The following is a 23,331-nucleotide window of genomic DNA, read 5'->3' on the forward strand; positions in this document are numbered from 1 at the left end:
CTGTCTGCCGGCAAATGCCTCCCAGACCTAGAATGGAAAGAAGAGACTCTCCCTACAGACCTCGCTAGGGGCTGTGTCTAACCTTGGGGGGTGCATCGCTGTGCATGCATTTATGGCCATGCTTTTTAAACAGAGATGTAACAAATTCTTCACTAACCTTCCCCAGAGGAGCAGGGCTGAGGCTGAGAGAAGGCTTGTCATGTCTCCATCACCAGCCCCTTGACTGCTGAGTGAGCCCAGGACTGAGAGGTGGGGAAGAGGATGAGATGAATGAGTGTCCTCCCCCTGCCCCGCCCCCACCATCTCCACCCTTCTATTCCCCTCTGCCCTTGTATCTGCCCTTGGACTTTCCCTCACATCCATTCAGGGCTCCCCAGAGTTCTAGCTCAGAGCTGAAATCTTTCTTAAGCTAACTTCTCTTTTGCTTAAAAGCTTATACCTTGGTATTTGAGTGGCTTTACTCAGAAGGGCAAGGAGGGGAGGGGTGAGGATGGAAAAGGCATGAGGGTCTGAGGTACTGACTGGTTTCTTCTCTCAGCTTTTAAACTAGGGTGTGGGGCACGTAACACACAGCAAAGGCAAACATCACAGCATTTTCACCAGAACCAGGTCCCCTACATCTATGACAGGGAGGAAAAGTTACCTTTGTCTGCCCCTGACCTCAATGTGGCAGCCCCTTCCACCACTCCAGGTATGTTCCTACCTCTCCCCAAAATCATTTTAAATTTCTGACTTCAGGTGTTGAGTGGAAAACTATCTGATTAGGTTATTGTATAATAACAAGAAAAGAAAAGGAGTGGTAGCAAGATAAGACTGAAGCTATTTATCCAGTTTTCAAAGGGAAGAAATGAATCATTCCAGAAACTGCCGTCATTTAAAATTTCAAAGTACATTATTAAACTGATGGCTTGTGACGATTTAGAAAAGGAAGCAGTGATCATTGGAATGACCTCTTGGGTTCAATCAATAAAGGAATGTAAAGCCAGATTAAATGCATACGCTCATGAAGACCGATGGATCGGAAGAAAGCTGTAGCGAGATTCTGTATAAAGATTTCACCAGGCATCTGACAAAGCTCCTCAACATGTTGTGGAGACATAGTACTGAGTGTATATATATATAAATATTAGATGACATTAAGGTGATTGTTAAATGTGATAATGTACTATGGTTCTCTTTCTCAAGTCTCTACCTCTTAGAGATGTGTGCTGGAGGATCTATAGGTGAAATTACATGTATCTGGGAGTTGCCCTATATATTTGAGGCAGCCAGCAGAAGGGGAGGGTTTAATGAGACAAGATGGACAACATGTTACTAATTGTTGAAGCTTGTTTCATGGACGTTCATTGTACTCCTCTGCCTTTGGGTATGTTTGCAATTTTCCGTAATAAAACTTTAACCACATACTTCCCAAGATAGGATATGAACAAATGTTTGTTGAATAGAAAAGAATGAGTGGAATGAATTCCCTAAACTTTAAAATCGTAATATAATTGTGTCCCCACCCGCATTTCTAAAGTGTTGGATAATTTTATGGATTTTTGTTGCTTCTTGGATCCCATACTTTCCTGTGGATCCATTTTTTCTTTTCAAAGTATATTTTTTAAGTGTTTTCAGGGAATGGTACGTCTTCTCTGAATTAACGAATTTTAAAGCTTCTGTGCTATTCAGGAGGAAGGTGGAGATATTCACTAAAAGTAGTGATAATGTGCTTCCTATCTAGCTCCTGATTTTGAAAAGACATTTTCTAATTTCTAACCACTAAAATATGTTTGATATAGAATTCTTCTAGTTTCCCTCTAGGCTAAGGGATTTCCCTTCTAATTGTAGTTTACATTTCTGACTGGAGTGGGGAGACTTAATTGTTCATAGACATTGAATGCTATAAAATGATTTTATAATCTATTGATATCATGTAGGTTTTCTCCCTATATCTGTTATAAGTTACATTATTTTCTGGTATTACACTGTTTTTGGATTACTTAAGTAAACTTATTATGTATTATTAAAATATATGATAGGTTTGCATTTGCATTAAATTGTTTTTTGGTATTCTGACTTTTTTACACATCCTTTTTCAATCTTAAATTAAAATTTTTTTTCCTTCTCTTTCTTTGTTTTATCTTGCCAGACCTTTATTTATGCTATTATCCTTTTCAAAAGACTGGCTTTGGTTTCCCAATATATACCTTTGGGGCTATTCCTTTGCGATTTATTTTTAATTTTACTGCATCATAGTCAACAAGAGTTTTCTATATGATATCAATTCTTTTAATTCTCTTGTGGTCTAATACATTTATAAAAATATTTCATATGCACTTAATAATTCTCCATTTGTTGGACACAGAGTTCCATACATCTTTGAGATCAAGCTGGTAATTTTATATTTATATTAAATTTTGTATTTGATCTGGAGTTTCTAAGGAGAATGCATAAAATCTCTAATTATATGTGTGGATTTATCAAATGATCTTTTGATTCTACACTTTTTTAATTTATATATTGATACTAAATCATTAGATGTGTACAAACTCAGGATTGCTTTAACTTTCCATGATTTTGTTTTGTTCTGTTTTTCTTTCAGTTTTATCGAGACATAACTGACATACAACATTGTATAAGTTTAAGGTGTACAGCATGATTTGACTTACATGAAATGATTAGCACAGTAAGTTTAGTGAACAGCCATCATCTCATATAAATACAAAATTAAAGAAATTTTTAAAAAATGTTTTCCTTGTGAAGAGGATTTACTCTTAGGATTTACTTTCTTAACAACATCATATATAATATACAACAGTGTTAATTATGTTTATCGTGTTGTACATTATATCCCTAGTACTTACTTATCTTATAACTGGAAGTTGTTTTTGTTTTTGTTTTTGGCTGCACCGCACGGCTTGTGGGATCTTCGTTCCTGGACGAGGGATCAAACTCAGGCCCTTGGCAGTGAGAGCCTGGAGTCCTAACCACTGGACCACCAGGGAATTCCCCATAGATTATGTTTCTTGTCCAATCTGAAAATCTCTTTTATGATTGATGAATGTAATAATATAATATATACATTATATATAGGGTAAGTAGAAAACACACTACATTTTATTGTCATTTTAAAGCCCTATTTGAGATGGAGGCTCCTACTTTTCTTCAATTCTGGACAATTTTCTCTTTAAAAATGACCATTTTACCTACTGTCCCTCAGTTCTCTTCTTGTTTCCTACATCCCAACCTTCGTTTCTCTTAATCATGCTTTCATATATTTCACCTCTTCATTTAAGAGATTTCTCTTCCAATTTACTATTCACTTTTCAGCTATGTCTAAACTGCTATTTAATCTGGTAATGGAGGTTTTACAAATTGTAATGGACTTCAAAGGAGATTATCTTCTTTGTGGGAGTTCCATGTGATATGGTTTGTGAGTTTTTCTATCTGGTGGTTTTAAATTTGCTTCTGCCAGGTGGGGGAGAGGGGTCAATGGTTCCAATTAAACCTCTTTTTCCCTCCCTCCCTCCCTATCCCCTCTTTTTTCTGCTAATCCCTTAGTTTTGATTTGTATAAATCAGGATCTAATAAGGAAAAGAGAAACCATACTAGTACTTTAAACAGAGAGGATTTAATACAGAGAATTGGTTACCTAGGTACTGTAAATATGAGAGCAAAATGGAGATACTGGGGTAGCCCTACAACAAATAACTGCAGGAAGCAGATAAAATCCCTTGGGCTGAGGAAACAAAAGAGAAGAGGTGGGGTGACCAGAGCTAAAGCTTGAGAGAAGGGCACTACAGGGGCTGTTCAGACTCCTGAGGGTAATAGTCACACAACTGGTGCTCAGACCAGGGCTTGGCAGCTGTGTGGACCCCTAAGGAAGAGGCCTGACTCCACAGGGGCTCAGACCATGAGGAGGCGAGTTCTGGGAAACCAGGAGTTGTGGATGGGGCATTAAGGAGCTCAGCTCCACTGGAGCCCCAACTACTGCTGCTCCTGGTCTCGCTGAGACGGGGCTTGGGCAGTTGCTGGAGATGGTGCCAGAAGCTGGAGGAATGCTGGCAGAAACCAACCTATCAAGTCTCCTTTCCCTCCTCTGGCCTTCAGGTCTCCCTCTGGTGCCTCCTGCTGACAAAATCTAATAGGAACCAACCAGCAAGGGAGTCTGGGAAAGGTGGTCTCCAGAATCCTAGCCCCAGCTCTCAAGAGGAGCCCATTAAAGGATGGCTCTATACACAGCATAGAGTAAATATGGTATAAGCGTTGTTTGAGGTTTTATCTCTTTCCCAGTCCTTAAATTGCCACCTAACTTTCTGTTGTTTGAATAGTAAAGGTAACATGAAGAACTAGATTGTGGTGTAAACAGTGTGATAACATTTAATTTACTTTTAGTTCTACTCATATTTTTTGCACAATAAAGAATGTGGACTTTTTTTTTTCTTGAAGAAGAAGGAGGAGGAGAGGAAGAGGAAGAAGGAGGAGGAAGAGGAGGGGAGGAGGAGGAAGAGAAGAAGAATGGGCTTGGGGTAGGAGACACGAGGTGACCAAGCTCATTTTGCTCTGCCCCCTTTGACTACTCCATACACACTCTTCTGCCCATATTTGAGCTTACATTTGACAATTCTAATAGTCTTGAGAATTAAAAAAAAAACTATGGTAAAATATATACAGTGTAACATTTGCCATTTAATGATTTTTTTCAGAGTTCCCGTGTTTATTATCATTTCAGTCATGTTTGAGGTATACTTCAGGGGCAGTTAAGTACTCTCACAGTGTTGTGCTGCCATCACTACCATCCATCTCCAGAACTTTCTTCTCTTCACAGACTGAAACTCTGTACCCATTAAGCCATAACTCCCCATTCACGCTCCCCTAGCCCCTGGCAACTACCCTTCTACTTTTATTCTCTCTGAATTTGACTCCTCTAGGTACCTCACATAAGTGGAATCATATGGTATTTGTCCTTTTGTGATTGGCTTATTCCACTTAGCATGATGTCCTCAAGGTTAATCATAAATAACATGTACATAACAACAAAGTAGAAAACTTATACCAAGCTGCTGTAGCCCCCATGTCTATAACTGATCCTGAGCCTTTAGTGGATATTTATCATTGTTTCCTACTACCCATTCCATCCTCCCTTTCACTTCAGCCAGGAACTTAGCTGGTTGGGTTTCTTTATCTGGTACTATGACCTAAATCTTCATTTCTGAAGGATTAGAATCCTCCCTTAATTGAATTAATATAGTCATTCTTTTAACCTTAACTACTGGACTTAAGGGTATTAAGAGGCATTCCAGGACTCCCCTGGTGGCACAGCGGTTAAAAATCCACCTGACAATGCAGGGGACATGGGTTCAATCCCTGGTCTGGGAAGATCCCACATGCCACAGAGCAACTAAGCCCGTGCACCACAACTACTGAGCCCACATGCCACAACTGCTGAAGCCCACGCACCTAGAGCCCATGCTCTGCAACAAGGGAAGCCACCACAATGAGAACCTCATGCACCACAAAGAAGAGTAGCCCCGGCTTGCCACAACTAGAGAAAGCTCACGTGCAGCAATGAAGGTCCAACGCAGCCATAAATAAATAAATAAATAAATAAATAAATAAATTTTTAAAAGAGGCATTCCAGAGAGTCCCTGGTTTGACTTAGTCTTGCCTGCTCCGCTGTGTAGTAGCAACCCTATATCCTCTTATGATTGGAATCAATTACTCCAGTCAATAATTTACCTCCTCCTTTGCATATTGATTCAGTGGCAAGAGAAGCCAGTTCACTTGGAACCATTGATGTGTCTCCTGGTGGACACACTCTTCCCTCAGAAATGAAAAAAGTCCACTACATCTTCAGACATTAAAAATGCAGGAATGGGAAGCAAATTTCAGGTGTAAGAGTGAGAGGCGCTATTCCAACTTCTAACACCTGAAACCTGGACCAGTGTCTGACTGTGGGAAAAATATTAATTTAATTTCTGACCCAAGACATGTACCTATCTTGTAAAATAGCACTCCAACTTAACAGGGTGTTTTCAACCAGGAAAAGGAGTCTCATCTCCTTGAACACGGAGAAGAGAGTGAATCCACTTGTAATGGCGACTTAGGGATCTTTCGTATTTCAAAATCATTTTATTGTTTGACATTTATTCATACAAATGTCCCCATTTCAACTCTCAGAGTCCCAGTTCTCAATGAATGCCCTAAAGTTTATGCCAGAAAACTGGACAGGCTGCTAAATCAGTGTCTCTTGTAATTCTTCAGCCCAAATCATCCAACTATGAGTCTCTATCAATTCTGTGGCAACAAGGGATCAGCGATTTCTCTAGGGCTATCATAAAAGTCCATGGGTTCTGATGGCCTTAAATTGAGTATTTAAAGTCCTTAGTTTTTCATTATCTTTCTTTAAGGCTTTTTGGTACAGTCAGGAGTAGTCATCCAACCTCATGGTCCTTGCACCATCATTCCCAATGAAAAGTTAAATGCCATAGCCATTCAGTGGACCAAAGCCTCGTTTTTGAGAAGCACTTCATCCTAGGCAGTCACAGGCCATAATTCAAACCCCTCTTTTGCCACTGATGCTACACCATACCCGTGTCCAATTTTTGATTGGCCATAGGGTTGTCACTATATTCCAGCCCAATCAATCTGACGACCAATCTCAGAATCCCATCTTGAGGGTCTGTTTTTTTGTGATCCATTCCTCGTACCAAATAGTGCAACAGTCAGTATCTGGTCCAGAAAAACACGACTCTGTGTATTTCCAAAACCATCTACCTACACTGAGGAAGACTGAGTGAGACCCAGGTTTCTTAAACACAGCGGGTGGGGGAGCATATATGAAGATGCTCCAAAGAGAGAAGGAAACACTGAGCTTTTTGTGAATAAGGCACTTGGATACTCAAGTGTTTTGTTGGAAAAATGAAAGTGGGGTGACAGTGCTTGTACTTGCACTGGATGAAGCAGATCACACTGAAGGGCTTACATGATCTGTTTCTTAAACTGGAGGCCATGGTGATGGCTCCTTCATGTAAATTACTCCCGCTCGTTCTGTCTCTTCCAGCCTTTGGTGCTTGACATATGTCTATCTTTCTGTGAATATATCCTGTCAACCCAATGGGATTTCAAGCTCTGATGCCAAAGGCCAGGAATATTTCCTCCCCTAGACCTGTAATCTTAAAGCACAGTGATGCCTGAGGCAACAGGAGGAGGTGAACTCATTCAACCTGTTAGTCATCCCTTTGATCTCAGAGAACTGAAATTATAGATTAAAAACAAATTAAGTAACAGAAGTCACAAAATAGTAAATAATTAGCAGAAAGCACGTCTTAAGTGGATTACTAAAACCAAACCAGTCAAGGTTTTCTGCTTTAAAAGTGAAATCTCAATTCTCATCATTTTGTATTCAGTTTCCAATTAATATTGCACGGTTGGTCCTAATGTACTCAGTTTCTATTCGCTAAACCAATACACAGGTAATTTCTATAACTAAACTCCTGTAATGGCAGGAGTAATAAAAATGTTAAATATTAACTTTTGAGGTGAGGGGGTAGGGGATCAGTGTCAATTCATTCAAAAAGGGCAGAATGATGATTTAATTATTTGGGGGAAGAATACGAATTTTAAGTTCAAATCCCTGTACATTTTATTCTCAAAGCAATGCAGCTGAGCAGATTTGTGTTTGTGGCTAGAACTGGGAGAAAAATGAAACCAGAAATATTAGGTGACTTGGTCAAGGTTTCTTCTGCCCACGTGAGAGTCTGTGTGATGTTACCTGGACTGATTGGAATATTTTGATAGAAAGCACCACATGTGCTTTCTGGGTGGGGCTGGTGGGTGGGAGTGGGGAAGGTTTTCTGCTTCTGAAACTATAGGAGTGGGATAATGAGCCCCCAAGAGCAATCTTATTTTTGATTAGGAATCATCCCTAAGTGATAAAGAAAGATGCATAGTTAGGGAAAATGTTTCTATCATTTTTGTTTTGGCTTAACTATTTCTATCCAGATCCTAACAATCCTAAAAATTATTTTAAAATTAGAGAAAGGGGTGTTGGTGGATAATGTTTTTAAAAGGGGGGGGTGGAGTTCAGGGAAAGATTCATCTAATTTTTGCCTATGATTACCTTTGAATGAAATTTAATTTTCAAAAATATAACTTTGACAGATTTCTGCTTCCAGTCAAGATAAAATAACAGGGACTGGATTTATTCTTCCACTTGAAAAAACAACAAAAATAAATCAGAAAAATATGTATAATTTTAAGACACTGGACATCAAGCAATGAAGGGCAGTGACCCCTGAGACACAGAAATACAACAAGGTGAGCCAACAACTGATCTAGCTTACTGCCCTGAAATAGCTTCCAGGCCAGGGTGCAAGAAGTGGGCACCTGAGCAGAGTCAAGAAATTGAGTCAAGGGTCCTGGGAGACCAAGATGACTGACTATAGGGCTGCACAGAGAGAATCCCTCAAAAATTCACTAGAATACAGATCAGCACCTGCATGTAAGGAAACCTGGGGCTTGAGAAAGAATCATCTGAAAGGATGAGAGGGAACAAGCATCGGTGCTTACACAGGACCAGGAATCATGTCTGTCATCACTGGCCAGATGGAACAGCTCATGGGCATTGGGGAGAGTATTCAGGAAGATCTTGCCTCAATAATGGGGAATAATTAGCTCTAGACTAACTACTACTCCAGAACTTCCTAATAAATTATAAAAGCAAGACCCTAAAGAATTCAATTTCTAAGCAACACATTGCAGAATAACGCTGAAAAAATTTATAGAATTATAAAAATATCCAGCCTGCAACAAGGTAAATTTCACAATGGCTGACACCCAATGAAAGATTATACACAAATGCATGCAAAGACATAGAAAATACAACTTATAATAAGGAGAATAACCAATTAATTGAAACTAACCTAAAACTAACACAGATGTTAGAATCAGATAAAGATATTAAAGCACTTATTATAACTATTTCCTTATGTTCAAAAGGTTGGATAAAGGCAAAGAAGATTTTATAAAAAGACTCAAATTGAACTCTAGTGATTAAACTACAATTTCTGAGGTGAAAAAAGTAATCAGATTAGGCAACTTAGATATTGCAGAAAAAATGATTTGTGAACTTGAAGACATCGCAATACAAACTACTCAAAATAAAATACATAGATAAAAAAGAAATTTAAAAAATAAAAAGCAAAGTGCATCAGTAACCTGTGGGACAACTTCAAACAGCCTAATAGATGTGCAGTTGAAGGCCCTGAATGGAAAAAGGGGAAAAATAATTGAAAAAAAAATTCCAAATTTGATGAAAACTTTAAACCCATGAATCACAGATGCACAATTAATCCCACCCATAAGAAACATGAAGAAAGCTATATTAATGTGCATCGTAATCAAATTGCTCAAAGCCAGTGACAAAGAGGAAACTTTAAATACATCCTGAGGAAAAGAAAAAGGACATGTTATGTTGCAGAAATCGGTCCGTCGAGAAACCAAGCACCACACTCGGAGGGATGGAGAACTCAGGTTTATTAAGCCGGCAGCAACAGACGAGCTAATGCTCCAAAGTTCTGGGCCTTGAACTCAGGGTGAGCTTTACTTTTATAGTGCACATGTTTACAGAGCATGGAAGTTTCCAAACAGAAACTTACAAGAGCAGGTGCAGAGCATTCCATTTTTTAGCAAAACATCTTAAAGTTACATTGGATTGTTAGGTCATCCTGTTTTTTTGTTTTTCTCCGCAGAGCAAGCATATTTCACAAAAGCAAAACAAGCATGGAGTTATTTTTAGCTGAGGGTAAGTTTCTAACTTTCCCCTTCAGTTAAATACAGAGGAACAGGGAATTCCCTGACAGTCCAGTGGTTAGGACTCAGCACTTTTGCTGCTGTGGGCCTGAGTTTGATCCCTGGTTAGGGAACTAAGATCTGGAAGCGATGCAGTGCCATCAAAAAAAAAAAAAAAAAATACAGAGGAACAGAGATCAAGATGACAACAATTTTTTTTTTTTGACAACAAATTTTTTATCAGAAACAAATGCAAGAAAAAAGTTACTGGTATAGAGTCATTAGGAAAAATCCCTGTGAAACTAGAATTGTGTAACTAGTAAAATTATCTTTCAAAAGCAGAAGTGAAAACAACTTGCTACATTTACTGAAAATCATGGAATTATACACTTGAAAGGAGGGCATTATATGACATGTAAAATATGCCTTGATAAAGTTGCTTTTGAGTTCCTCTTGTAAGGTCTTCTCTTTCCAACTTCCCTTTTAGCAGGAATATCTCTTGCTCTGAAAAATAACCTTTGTTGCATCAAATTTATAAGAATTTTACAACATTTTTAAAAAAGCAAAAGACTTTTTGCAAACAAACAAAAGCTGAAAGAATGCATCACAGCAGACTCACACTATAGAAATGTTACAGGAAGTCCTTCATGCATAAGAAAGATATTATCAGGTAGAAATCTGAATCTACACACAAGAATGAAGAGCACTGGAAATAGTCACTACTTGGAAAGTATATGCTAAGTACTAAATAATATTAAGTAATATATACTAAGATTTTTTCTGAGTATTTAAATCTCTTTAAAAGATAGTTGATTCTTTGGGGACTTCCCTGGTGGTCCAGTGGTTGACTCCACGCTTCCAATGCAGGGACAGCAGGCTTGATCCCTGGTTGAGGAACTAAGATCCCATATGCCATACCACATGGCGCAGTCAAAAAAAAGAAAAAGAAAAAAGATAAAAGATATCAGGAAAACCCTCAAATATTTGGAAATGAAATAATATACTTTTAAATAACCCATGGATCAAACAAGAAGTCAAGAAGAAAATTAGAAAATATTTTGAGCTGATTGAAAATGAGAACAGAACATGTTGGAATTTGCAGAATGCCAGCAAACCAGTATTTAGGGAGAAGTTATAGCACTAAATGACTATATTAGAAAGGAAAAAAAGGTCTCAAACAATTGGCCTTAGCTTTTTCCTTAAGAAACTAGAAAAGGTACAGCAATCAAACCCAAATTAAACAAGAAAGGAAATAATAAAGATCAAAGTGTATGATGAAATAGTGAACAGCAAAACAACTGTGCAAATGGATAAATCCAAAGCTGGCTCTTTGGGAAGATCAATAAAGTTGTTAAACCGCTAGTGAAACATCATTCTTGCATATGATTTCCAATCTCTTATAAATTGTTTTGAGGTCCAATGAGATAATTTTATAAAAAATAATACCCAAGATATGACTATAAGTTGATTTCTAAATGTCTATTTGCCTGTGGTGCTGCATTTAATTCTATAAATTACTTAATGACTTAAAATTGTAGAAACTTATTGGTCAATTCTGTTAAAATTCACAGAGCTGGCTCAATGAGGAGAAAAATGGGATTTTTCTGACCCTAGAACATGCCCATCTTTTCTCCATGATGCTAAACCACCTTGTGGAGATTTCAGGGAAGAAGTCTGTTGCTTCCCATCCCAGAAAACTACAAATGGCAAAGCTAAAGCAAATATCCTATAATCCAAATTAGGATGAGTACTAAACATCTCTATTAAGCTCACACTGTGTGATACCATATGATATAAGAGAACAGATTCTGAAACCAGATTTCTATGTCTCGAATTCTTTACTTGAGAAATTATATTAAACCTTCTGTGCTTCAATTTCATCATCCGAATAGCTGAGATAATACTGGGTCACAATACAAAATCTATTTCTTTTTTGTTAGGCCACATCACATGGCATGCAGGATCTTAGTTCACTGACCAGGGATTGAACGCGCAACCCCCTGCAGTGGAAGTGTGGAGTTTTAACCACTGGAACACCACGGAAATCCCACAAAATATTTATATTTCTAACTATGGGTCCCAGTCCAATAAGTTTGAAAGCCATCAGTGTAGTACTTAAGAGCCTGAGACCTGGAGGATTCAGCCTAATACCTGGAGTCAGGAATCCACCTAGATCTGAATACTAGTTTTGCAGTTTGTGTCATAAAAATTTCGGGGAATTTACTTAAGTTCTCTGTGCTCAATTTTTTCATCTATATAATGGGAATAATAGTAACAATTAACTCAAAGTGTTGTGAGCTATATTTATAACACGAGTTAATTTTTACTAAGCACTTAGAACATTGCCTGATATATAGTCAGCTGTAACATAGGGAATTATTTTTTGTTATTTGTTGGTTTGCTGGTTTTGGTGGGTACTTCCTTCCCTGAGGAAAGACTCGAGGATAGCAGGTAGCATCCCATCAAAGTACTGATCACAGAAAAATAAAACCAGAAAAAGCAAAAACTTTTTTTTTTTTAATTTTAAGGCAATACATTCAATGCCTAGTCTACAAAAGCCATGCAGGTTTTCCCATCTTTACATTTTGCTCAAAACATAATGACAACCTGATCACGAGGACTAAATCTTGTATTTACCTTTATCTCTGCAGCTAGCATAATGGTTGGTATGTAGACTGTTACTTAAACCCAACTTCAAGAGCTTAAAATGCAGCAGTGGCCAGGGGACAGGAAAAGAATTAGATGTAAAGACTTGCAAAAGTGAAATAAACAGACTACTTACTTGACTAAATTAAAGGAAAAGGGAGAAGCATGTGTCAAAAATGAATACTGTAGACCAGCTCAGCAGTGGAAAGAGAGAGAGAAAGAGAGACTGGTTTGTCAAGAATGGCCTGCAGAGATAAGATCAAGATGGCGGAGTAGGAGGACGTGCACTTACTCCCTCTTGCAAGAGCACCAGAATTACAACTAAATGCTGAACAATCATTGACAGAAAGACACTGGAACTCACCAAAAAAGACACCCCACATCCAGAGACAAAGGAGAAGCCACAATGAGACGGTAGGAGGGGAACAATCGCGTTAAAATCAAATCCCATAAATGCTGGGTGGGTGACTCACAAGCTGGAGAACCATTATACTGCAGAAGTCCACCCACTAAAGTGAGGGTTCTGAGCCCCACGTCAGGCTTCCTAACCTGGGAGTCCAGCAATGGGAGGAGGAATCCCCAGAGAATCAGACTTTGAAAGCCAGCGGGATTTGATTGCAGGACCTCCACAGGACTGGGGGAAACAGAGACTCCACTCTTGAGGGCACACAAAAAATTGTGCTCACCAGGACCCAAGGGGAAGGAGCAATGACCCAATAGGAGGCTGAATCAGACCTACCTGCTGGTGTTGGGGGGTTGCCTGCAGAGGTGGGGAGCAGCTATGGCTCCCAGAGGAGATGGGGGCACTGGTGGCAGGGGTTCTGGGAAGTGCTTATTGGTGTGAGCCCTCCCAGGGTCTGCCATTAGCCCCACCAAAGAGCCTGTGGGCTCCAGTGCTAAGTAGCCTCAGGCCAAACAACCAACAAGGTGGGAACACAGCCCCACCCACTGGCAGACAAGCAGATGAAAGTTTTACTGAGCTCCTCCGACCCAGCCCTACCCATCATCAGTCCCTCCCATCAGGAAGCACGCACAAGCCTCCTAGATAGCTTCCTCCACAAGAGGGCAGACAGCAGAATCAAGCAGTATCAGCAGTATTTTGTCTTGTGGAACTGAAAACCACAGCCACAGAAAGATAGAAAAAATGAAAAAGCAGAGGACTTTGTACCAGATGAAGGGACAGGATAAAACTCCAGAAAAACAACCAAATGAAGAGGAGATAGGCACCCTTCCAGAAAAAGAATTCAGAATAATGATGGTGAAGATGATTCAGGACTTTGAAAAAAGACTGGATGCAAAGATCAAAAAGTTTACCAAAGACGTAGAAGAATTAAAGAGCAAACAAACAGAGATATGCAACACAATAACAGAAATGAAAAATACACTAGAAGGAACCCATAGCAGATTAACTGAGGCAGAAGGGCGAAAAAGTGACCTGGAAGACAGAATGGTGATCATCACTGATGCGGAAAAGAATAAAGAAAAAAGAATGAAAAGAACTGAAGACAGCCTAAGAGACCTCTGGGACAACGTTAAACACACCAACATTTGCATTATAGGGGTCCCAGAAGGAGAAGAGAGAGAGAAAGGACCTGAGAAAATATTGGAAGAGATTATAGTTGAAAACTTCCCTACCATGGGAAAGGAAACAGCTACCCAAGTGCAGGAAGCACAGAGAGTTCCAGGCAGGATAAACCCAAGGAGAAACACACCAAGACCTATAGTAGTCAAAATGACAAAAATTAAAGGCAGAGAAAAGTTATTAAAAGCAACAAGGGAAAAACGACAAATAACATACAAGGGAACTCCCATAAGGTTAACAGCTGATTTCTCAGAAGAAACTCTACAAGCCAGAAGGGAGTGGCATGATATATTTCAAGTGATGAAAGGGAAGAACTTACAACCAAGAATACTCTACCCAGCAAGGATCTCGTTCAGATTCGACAGAGAAATCAAAAGCTTTACAGACAAGCAACAACTAAGAGAATTCAGCACCACCAAACCAGCCCTACAACAAATGCTAAAGGAACTTCTCTGAGCAGGAAATATAAGTGAAAAAAAGGACCTACAAAAACAAAAACAAAACAATTAAGAAAATGATAATAGGAACATACATATCAATAATTACCTTGAATGTAAGTGGACTAAATGCACCAACCAAAAGACACAGACTGGCTGAATGGATACAAAAACAAGACCCATATATATGCTGTCTACAAGAGACCCACTTCAGACCTAGGAACACATACAGATGGAAAGTGAGGGGATGGAAAAAGATATTTCATGCAAATGGAAATCAAAAGAAAGCTGGAGTAGCATACCCATATCAGATAAAATAGATTTTAAAATAAAAAATGCTACAAGAGACAAGAAAGGACATTACACAAAGTTCAAGGGATCCATCCAAGAAGAGGAGATAACAATTATAAGTATATAAGGGGAAACTGAGAAGAAGCGAGAGAGTAGCACAGACATATATATACTACCAACTGTAAAATAGTCAGTGGGAAGTTGTTGTATAACAAAGGGAGTCCAACTCAAGGATGGAAGATGCCTTAGAGGACTGGGGCAGGGAGGGTGGGGGGGACTCGAGGGGGGGGCGTCAAGGAAGGGAGGGAATACGGGGATATGTGTATAAAAACAGTTGATTGAACCTGGTGTACCCCCCAAAAAAAAAAATTATAAGTATATATGCCCCCAATATAGGAGCACCTCAATACATAAGGCAAATGCTAACAACTATGAAAGAGGAAACCGACAGTAACACAATCATAGTGGGGGACTTTAACACCCCACTTACACCAATGGACAGATCATCCACACAGAAAATTAATAAGGAAACACAAGCTTTAAATGACACAATAATTCAGCTTGATTTAATAGATATCTATAGGACATTATATCCAAAAACAGCAGATTACACATTCTTCTCAAGTCCACATAGAACATTCTGCAGGATAGATCACATTTTGGGTCATAAATCAAGCCTTGGTAAATTCAAGGAATTTGAAATCATATCAAGCGTCTTTTCTGACCATAACGCTATGAGATTAGAAATCAATTACTGAAAAAAAACTGTAAAAAACGCAATCACATGGAGGCTAAACAATACACTACTAAATAACCAAGAGATCCTTGAAGAAATCAAAGAGGAAATCAAAAAATACCTAGAGACAAATAACAATGAAAACACAATGATCCAAAACCTATGGGATGCAGCAAAGGCAGTTCTAAGAGGGAAGTTTATAGCGATACAATCCTACCTCAAGAAACAAGAAAAATCCCAAATAAACAATCTAACCTTACACCTAAAGAAATTAGAGAAAGAAGAGCAAACAAAACCCAAAGTTAGAAGACAAACTGGGACATTTGTAGAGACATGGATGGACCTAGAGACTGTCATACAGAGTGAAGTGAGTCAGAAAGAGAAAAACAAATATTGTATATTAACACATATATGTGGACTATAGGAAAATGGTACAAATCAACCGGTTTGCCAGTCAGAAACAGAGACACAGATGTAGAGAACAAACATATGGACACTAAGTGGGGAAAGCGGGGAGCGTTGGGGGGGAATGAATTGGGAGATTGGGATACCAAATTGTACACTCTAAATACATGCTGTTTATTGTCTGTTAACTGTATCTCCATAAAAGTTCTTAAAAAAAAAAAAGTTTTTCCAGTGACATTGACTCAGGGATAAAGTAAGAGCATGGAAACCTGGCAACAGTCCCTGGCCTAGCACCATTTGTAAAATCAATGTGCCAAGTTTCAGCAGGTATTCCTGGGCAGCCTCACATTGGCTCTCTTCCTGCGATTAAGGGATCAGCTGCTGACACCACGTGTCTCTCAAGGGTGTGGTGTTTATTGTCCTTCCAGGGCAACAGCTCCAGGAAAAACTCACTCAGGGGTGGGGAGAACCACCATCCTCTCAGCGCACTAGGCACTGTCAGAAGTCACTCAGAAGGTGGTTCCCTGGTGCTTCCAGGCAGTGTAGTGCTTTATTTTCCATGTCTATGTAGCCTCCTAGGAACTAGACAGAGGTACTAATGGCTGGGCTGGTGTACCATCTTCATTGCACCACCCTCCCATGCCACATTCTACATCCCCCTTAAACTGCCTTCTTGTAAAGTCTTGGCACTTCTGGGATGGTCCTTCATATCATCAGGGAGAGGTGGTAGAAAGGCAAACACACAACATAACTAGGAGGACAGGTCTTTGAACCTCCGCAAGTAAGGATCTGGGGTCTTTCCAATCAACAGTAGGAATCAGGTTCACTCTGTGCCTCTTCTGAGCATTTAGTAGCCCAAGGTTAATCCCAGCCCTGAAGACCTCTCCTTGACTCCCTTAATGACACACAAATACCCAGTTGTATTTCCAGGTATTTGAGAATTCACAGTTCATGGAACCTGCAAGATAGTTTTGCTTACATCTTAGCAATGTTGCTTCTACTTTACATCCCCATTTATATATTTGATATCAGGCTACAGCTTGTCTTCTTTGAACAGTGTTGACTTTCTGCTGATACTTTGTAGAGGATACCAATTTAAATCTATAACTAAATCGATGAATTCTCATCACTGTTACTAAAAAAAGAAAATCTTGTTTCATCAAAATATTTTTGCTGTCATCCTTACCTTTGAATTCTGAAAGGGAACACAAACTAGATATTGCTGGAGTAGCCTCTTCTTTGGACATTCTGATTCAATTTGTTTCCAAATTCCAAGTGGGATGAGCTCCAGGGCAAAGTATAGACTGTTGTAGCTCAAAGAGTAAATATTTGGCCAAGATTAAAGTCTAACTATTCAGATCCCAGTGTACAGCCACAGGTCACAATACTATTCAATATACTCCCCTCCTAGCAAGCTTTTGATGCCTGTAATTTAAAGTCAGTTCTTTTTTTCCTCAAGTCAATTTGAAGTCCAAGTTAATCAATGTGTCATATTATGCTGACTGCTAATGTGGGATATATAACAACTGAGATAGGAACTGGTTTGAAGGTTTCCTACGATCTTAAAAACATCCAAGCAATCTGACTAGAGAAGAGAAGTTGGGCCGCTCATCTCAGGCAGGGTTCCTGGACCTGTGCTGTTTCCAGGTGGATAGGACTTGATTTGAGCAGCGGCACCTAGAGTCAAGGATGTGCCAAGAGGCAATATCTGGAAGGAAACTGAAATAGAAAGACAGCACGACCCAAGATATCAATCCAAGGGACTGGAAGAAAAGCAGAAAGAGCAGGTCCAAGATGAGGTCAGAAACATTCAGAATCAGGCTCAAATAAGAGAGTTCAGGGACTTCCGTGTGGTCCAGTGGTTAAGACTCCAGGAAAAAAAATAAAAAGAGAGAGAGAGAGTTCAGAATGGTGGCTGGGGTCAGAGCCTAATGGAGATCCCCAGAGCCTTTTTGGTAGATTCTATAGCTGCCAAAAGTTAAGTAAAAAAAAATGCTAACTACTTCCTACAACCTTGCTACAGAATTTTAATGACAGCTGATTTCTGATGGAATTCTGCCACAAGTAGAGTGTTATTCACAAACACTTATGAGCAAGCAAGCAAGCAAGCACAAAAACAGTTCACACAACTTGTTCTGTAAACTCCACGAAGTCCCAGCTCCCTATCCTTACATATGCTCTAACTACCCCTTATGAAAGGTTGACTTGAGACAGATACAGCCATCTAGAGATAAGAAGTAGTTAACCCACTGGCAACAAAATTCTCTGAAACCATGGCTGGACAAGCAATACCATTTCAGAAACATGCCTTGGGGTCCAGTCCAAAAGAAGAGAGAGGCAAGTCTTTCAAAGTCTTATTTCTACCTTGTTCATGTAAGGTGTGGCGTACATGATGCTATCTAAAATATTTTAGTCTCTTCACATAGTTTGAGTACCACTGGGTCACCAATGAGGGTCCACTTCCACACCCAGTATGCCAGTTATGAGATATTCATTTCACCAATGAAAACCCACTAGTTCACACCGGAGTCTGTTTCTTTACAGGAGCTATTAGCACTTGGTGTCCACACTGCCATAGTGCTGTGTAACATGGCTTTTCACGTAGGACTTCATTTCTCTATAGTCTCTGCAGAGATGCCATCTCTCCCAGTTCTGATCTGTTGTGAGTTGAACTGTGCCCACCCCCCACCCCCCCTCCAAAATATATTGAAGTGTGAACACAAATACTCCCACCTGTGAATGCGATCATATTTGGAAACAATGTCCTTGCAAATGTAATCAAGTTAAGATAAGGTCATTCTTGGGAATTCCCTGGCAGTCCAGTGGTTAGAACTGGGAACTTTCACTGTGGTGGCCCGGGTTCAACCCCTGGTCAGGGAACTAAGATCCTGCAAGCCATGCTACACAGCCAAAAAAAAAAAAAAAAAAAAAAGATAAGATCATACTTGATTAGGGTGGGCCCTGAATCCAGTGACTGGTATCCTTAAAAAGAAAGACTCTAATTGCTTTATTTATTTCAGAGCTCTCCCTATGATCTGAAGTTATTGTTTTTGTTTTTATTTTTGTTTTCACTTCTTTATATGTCATCCTCTGCTAAGCTGGAAGGGACCCTATTTGGGTTTTGTTTTTCTTTCTTTCTTTCTTTTTTTATTCCTCCATGTCTTTAAGAGTGCTTGGGGGCTTCCCTGGTAGCACAGTGGTTAAGAATCTGCCTGCCAATGCAGGGGACATGGGTTTGAGCCCTGGTCCGGGAAGATCCCACATGCTGTTGAGCAACTAAGCTGGTGTGCCACAACTACTGAGCCTGTGCTCTAGAGCCTATGAGCCACAACTATTGAAGCCCACATGCCTAGAGCCCATGCTTCGCAACAAGAGAAGCCACTGCAATGAGAAGCCCACACACTGCAATGAAGACTAGCCCCTGCTTGCCACAACCACAGAAAGCCCACGTGCAGCAACAAAGACCCAATGCAGCCAATAAATAAAAATTAATTATTTTCTTTAAAAAAGAGTACTTGATACATGGCAGATGCCTAATAAATAATTCTGAAGTCAATGAATGAATATGGCTATAGTTTCCCAGAGTTGTTGTAATGAAGTGTCACAAAGTGGGTGGTGTGGAACAACCACCTATACAAGAAATTTATTCTTTCACAGTTCTGGAAGCTAGAAGCTGCAGCAGCTCTCAGCATGGAGGGGCAAGGGTGGGGGTAGAAATATGGATGGAGGCGCTCCCTCTAGGAGAAAGCAAAACCAACTGAAAAAAAAAAAGTCTGGTCTGGGTGATGATGGGGTGAAACTGAAAGAAAGTCCGTATTGAGGGGGTCAAGACCCTGGGCCAATCAGACCTAATCTAGCGAAACTGGTGTAGAGAATTTTCAGCCCCATAGCTCACACATATGGTTAAGTGCCGTTGGTCAGAATCAACTTTGGAATGGAATGTATGACCATGACTAAGGCATTCAGTTAGTTCCATAGATGGTGGGGCTGGCATAAGTATGATACACAGGGAAACCAAATCCAAATCCAGAACGTGTCTATTCCACTGAGGGCAAATTGCTGCCCTAGCTACAAGGGAAGGGCCCAAGGCAACTGCCATGAGATGGCTGCGGTGGCTTTGTACCCAAGGTATGATACCATACTGAGGTTTTAGGGTTGGTTGCTGCTGCTGTGGGCAAGCTGGCCCTCAGTAGTGACAGCAGCCAGGCTAACTAGGTGAGAGGAAGTCTGTGTTACTGAGTCCAGGCATGGCTTCCATCCCAAGCACCTTTGCCACGTTGTTCATGAACTCATTGGGCAGGTCTTGAAGAGGCTGAGCAAAGACCTGCTATAGAGCGGGAATGCTCTATTTGAAAACATCCTCAGCAGTGAGGGACTTCCAGTGAGCATTCACATGGGACAAAAATATTGCCTCACTGTGGGACTATGCCAAAAGATCCATCCATCCATTCATGTATCTCTTCCCTAGAACTTATTACAAATCTTCCAACCATTAATTCCTATCATCTGGCTGAAATTTTAGCCAAGATAGATAGATAGATAGACAGACAGACAGACAGACAGACAAGGAGGGAGGGAGGGGACATATACATTTATGTCTATTCCTATTTCTCAGGCCATGCCTTTTAGGCAAAGTGGGTAATGATGTGTATGTACCACTCAAAATTTTGCTGCTAGAGAAGATTTCACATCAACTTTTTCAGTGCTATCCCTGAGGGTGGCTGATACACCGCAGCAGTTCACTTCTCCCTGAGATAAGCATTTAGTGCAAAGTCGGCTACTTCCTACTCTACAGGTCCTATCAGCACAATGTTATCAATGTAGTGGACCAGACTGATACCCTGTGTAATAAGGAGATGATAAAATTCACTGCAGACCAAATTGTGACAAAATGCCTTCTGTCATTTTATGTTACTCTACATCAAGATAAGAGCCAACTGCCTATTATGTTCCCTATTTATTGGATGAGAGGAAAGAAACTGTCAGCTCAAGAGCTACATATCAGGTATGAGGTGCTATGTCAGTTTTCTCTAGGAAAGAATTCTATCTAGAACAGCAGCTGTTATTAGAGTTACCGTCTGATTAAGTTTTTAATAATCCACTTGTTTTATTCCAGCTCTATCTGACTTCTGCACTGGCTAAACTAGAGGAGTGATAAGATTTGCCACCTATGGAAGATAAGATAAGAAGACAAGAATTGCCACCTATTAGTTTTCCAATGTCTGTTCTTCTCTTATTCTATAATAGAACCCTTGTTTGCAACTTGGCACATGGCCCTTCCAGCTAAGAGTGGCTGTGAGACTAAATTCTGGCTAATGGAATGTAAGTGGAGGAGTTTTGTGCTTATATTTAAGGGTATTGTTGGGGGCCTTGTCCTTCCCTTCTTTATTCCTGCGGCCTAGAATGAGAATGTAGTCACTGGTCCTCCTGCAGCTGCAAAGCCATGGGATCACCTTGGGGTCAGTACAAATGATGAAAAGAAAAGTTCTATTGTTAGGAAGATGAAAAGAAATCAGAAGAGGTGACTAAGTATAAGGTAGGAGGAGAACCAAAAGAGAGTTATGCCCTAGAAAGCAAGAGAAGAAAGTGATTGAAAAACAAATGTTCAACAATACATAATGCTTATAGGTTGCCTAAAACCTGAAATGAGAAATGATTACTGAATTTGTCAACATGAAGTTTCCTGGTGACTTTTAGGCTTTCTAATGTCTTCGAACAATTAAACTCCGGTTACTCATTTTCTGCAAGAATACCACAGAAATGATGTTGTGTCCTTCCAGAGAAGAAGAACTAATAGGAGATGAAACAAAATTCATATTTTATGGTAAGACAAGAAAAATTTAAAATTTTCTCTGCCTGTTTGGGTCTCCTCCCTCCCCTTTAGTGTTTATCGTCCAATCTGCATTGACCAGACCTCCTTAGGAAATAATCTTCCTTCTAAACCTTTTAAAGAGTCAGGATGACCTACTACTTGATAACTTTAGGACCTAACCTGCCTTTTGAATCTTGTAAGGGGTCAGATGTCCCACTGCTTACTTCATACCCGCAGATCTGGATTATGTAACTGTCAATATGTCATTTGACATTACCCTTTGTCTCAAAAACATATATAACTGTGATCTCTAACAGGGCGGAACAGTCCTCAGAGCTACCTAAAAGACTGTCTCCCAGAATTATAATCCTCAGGTTGGCACCAATAAAATTTTCCATTTCTCTCTTAGATCGACTATCGATCCATTTTTCGATATATACCTATATGTATATATGCCTATATAAAGGAGATTTATTATGAGGAATTGGCTTACATGATTGTGAGGGCTGAGAAGTTCCACAACCTGCCTTCTGCAAACTGGAAACCCAAGAAAGCTAGCCGTATGATTCAGTCCAAGTCCGAAGAAGGCCTGAGAACCAAAGGAGACAAAGGTATAAATACCAGTCCAAGGGCAAGAGAAGAGGAGATGAGATGTCCACTCAAGTGGTGAGACAGGAAAAAAAGGAGTGAATTCTTCTGTCTTCTGCCCTGCTTCTCATCAGGACCTTAACAGGTTGGATGGTGGCAACCTACGTTGGGGAGGGCAATCTACTCTACAGAGTTCACTGATTCAAATGCCAACCATCCAGAAGCACACCCGCAGAGTCACCCAGAAACAATGTTTAATCCAGGCACTCTGTAGCCAGTCAAGCTGACATCATATTAGGAGATACGTGATGTAGATGGTTCAACATTGGTGATATTAACTTGATGACAGGGTTCTCCACTGTAAATTTACTATTTCCCTTTCAACTTACTAAGGGTTTTGTGGGGAGATACAAGTCTATGCCAATATACTGTTTCTTTTCTTATTTTTTTTTTCCAGGGAAAAACACAAACACAGTCCCCCACGACCACAAATTATGCAGTCAAAGTTTCCCACATTTGGGGAAATCGCAGGGGTCAACACACCCGGAGTGCACGGGATAAGCCTGACCCTGGGAAAACCAGGGGAGATACTGAGGCAGGTTAATAGCAAAGCAGGGAAGGAAGAGGCAAACAGAAGAGAATGCAAGCCTCAGGGAAGAAGTAACTTATGGCCTCTTTTACAAAGATCCTGCCATAAACAGCCCAGACATCTGAGTCAAGGAGATAAGGGCAAACCTAACGTCTGCACTCTGGCCTCTGTACCTTGCCCCTGCCTAGATAAGCATAGCTATAGGCTCCCAAAAAAAGCACGGGAACTGGTTTATAAAAGGGGAAACTTTTCTTTGTTTCGGGGCTCAGTCTTTGGATGTGAATCCACTGGGCCTGTACCAGTACAATAAACATTGCTTCCTGTATTACAAGCCTCGGTGTCCTGCCTGCCTCTACCGATCCCTCCAACAATACCATAATCATGATCCTGTTTCTCATCACATTTTTGCCTATTAATTTTAGCATTTATCCTTACCTGAAACTATTACTACTGTGATGTTTACCACATGGT

At 40.0% G+C, this 23,331-nt stretch overlaps 1 pseudogene; it reads right to left on the reverse strand.

Annotated features, from left to right (window-relative positions):
• Positions 1–22,725: 22,725 nt before the first annotated feature.
• Positions 22,726–22,878, reverse strand: LOC130836023 (U1 spliceosomal RNA; annotated as a pseudogene).
• Positions 22,879–23,331: the final 453 nt, after the last annotated feature.

This window comes from Hippopotamus amphibius, chromosome 14 (assembly GCF_030028045.1).
Source record: "Hippopotamus amphibius kiboko isolate mHipAmp2 chromosome 14, mHipAmp2.hap2, whole genome shotgun sequence".
Taxonomy (NCBI): domain Eukaryota; kingdom Metazoa; phylum Chordata; class Mammalia; order Artiodactyla; family Hippopotamidae; genus Hippopotamus; species Hippopotamus amphibius.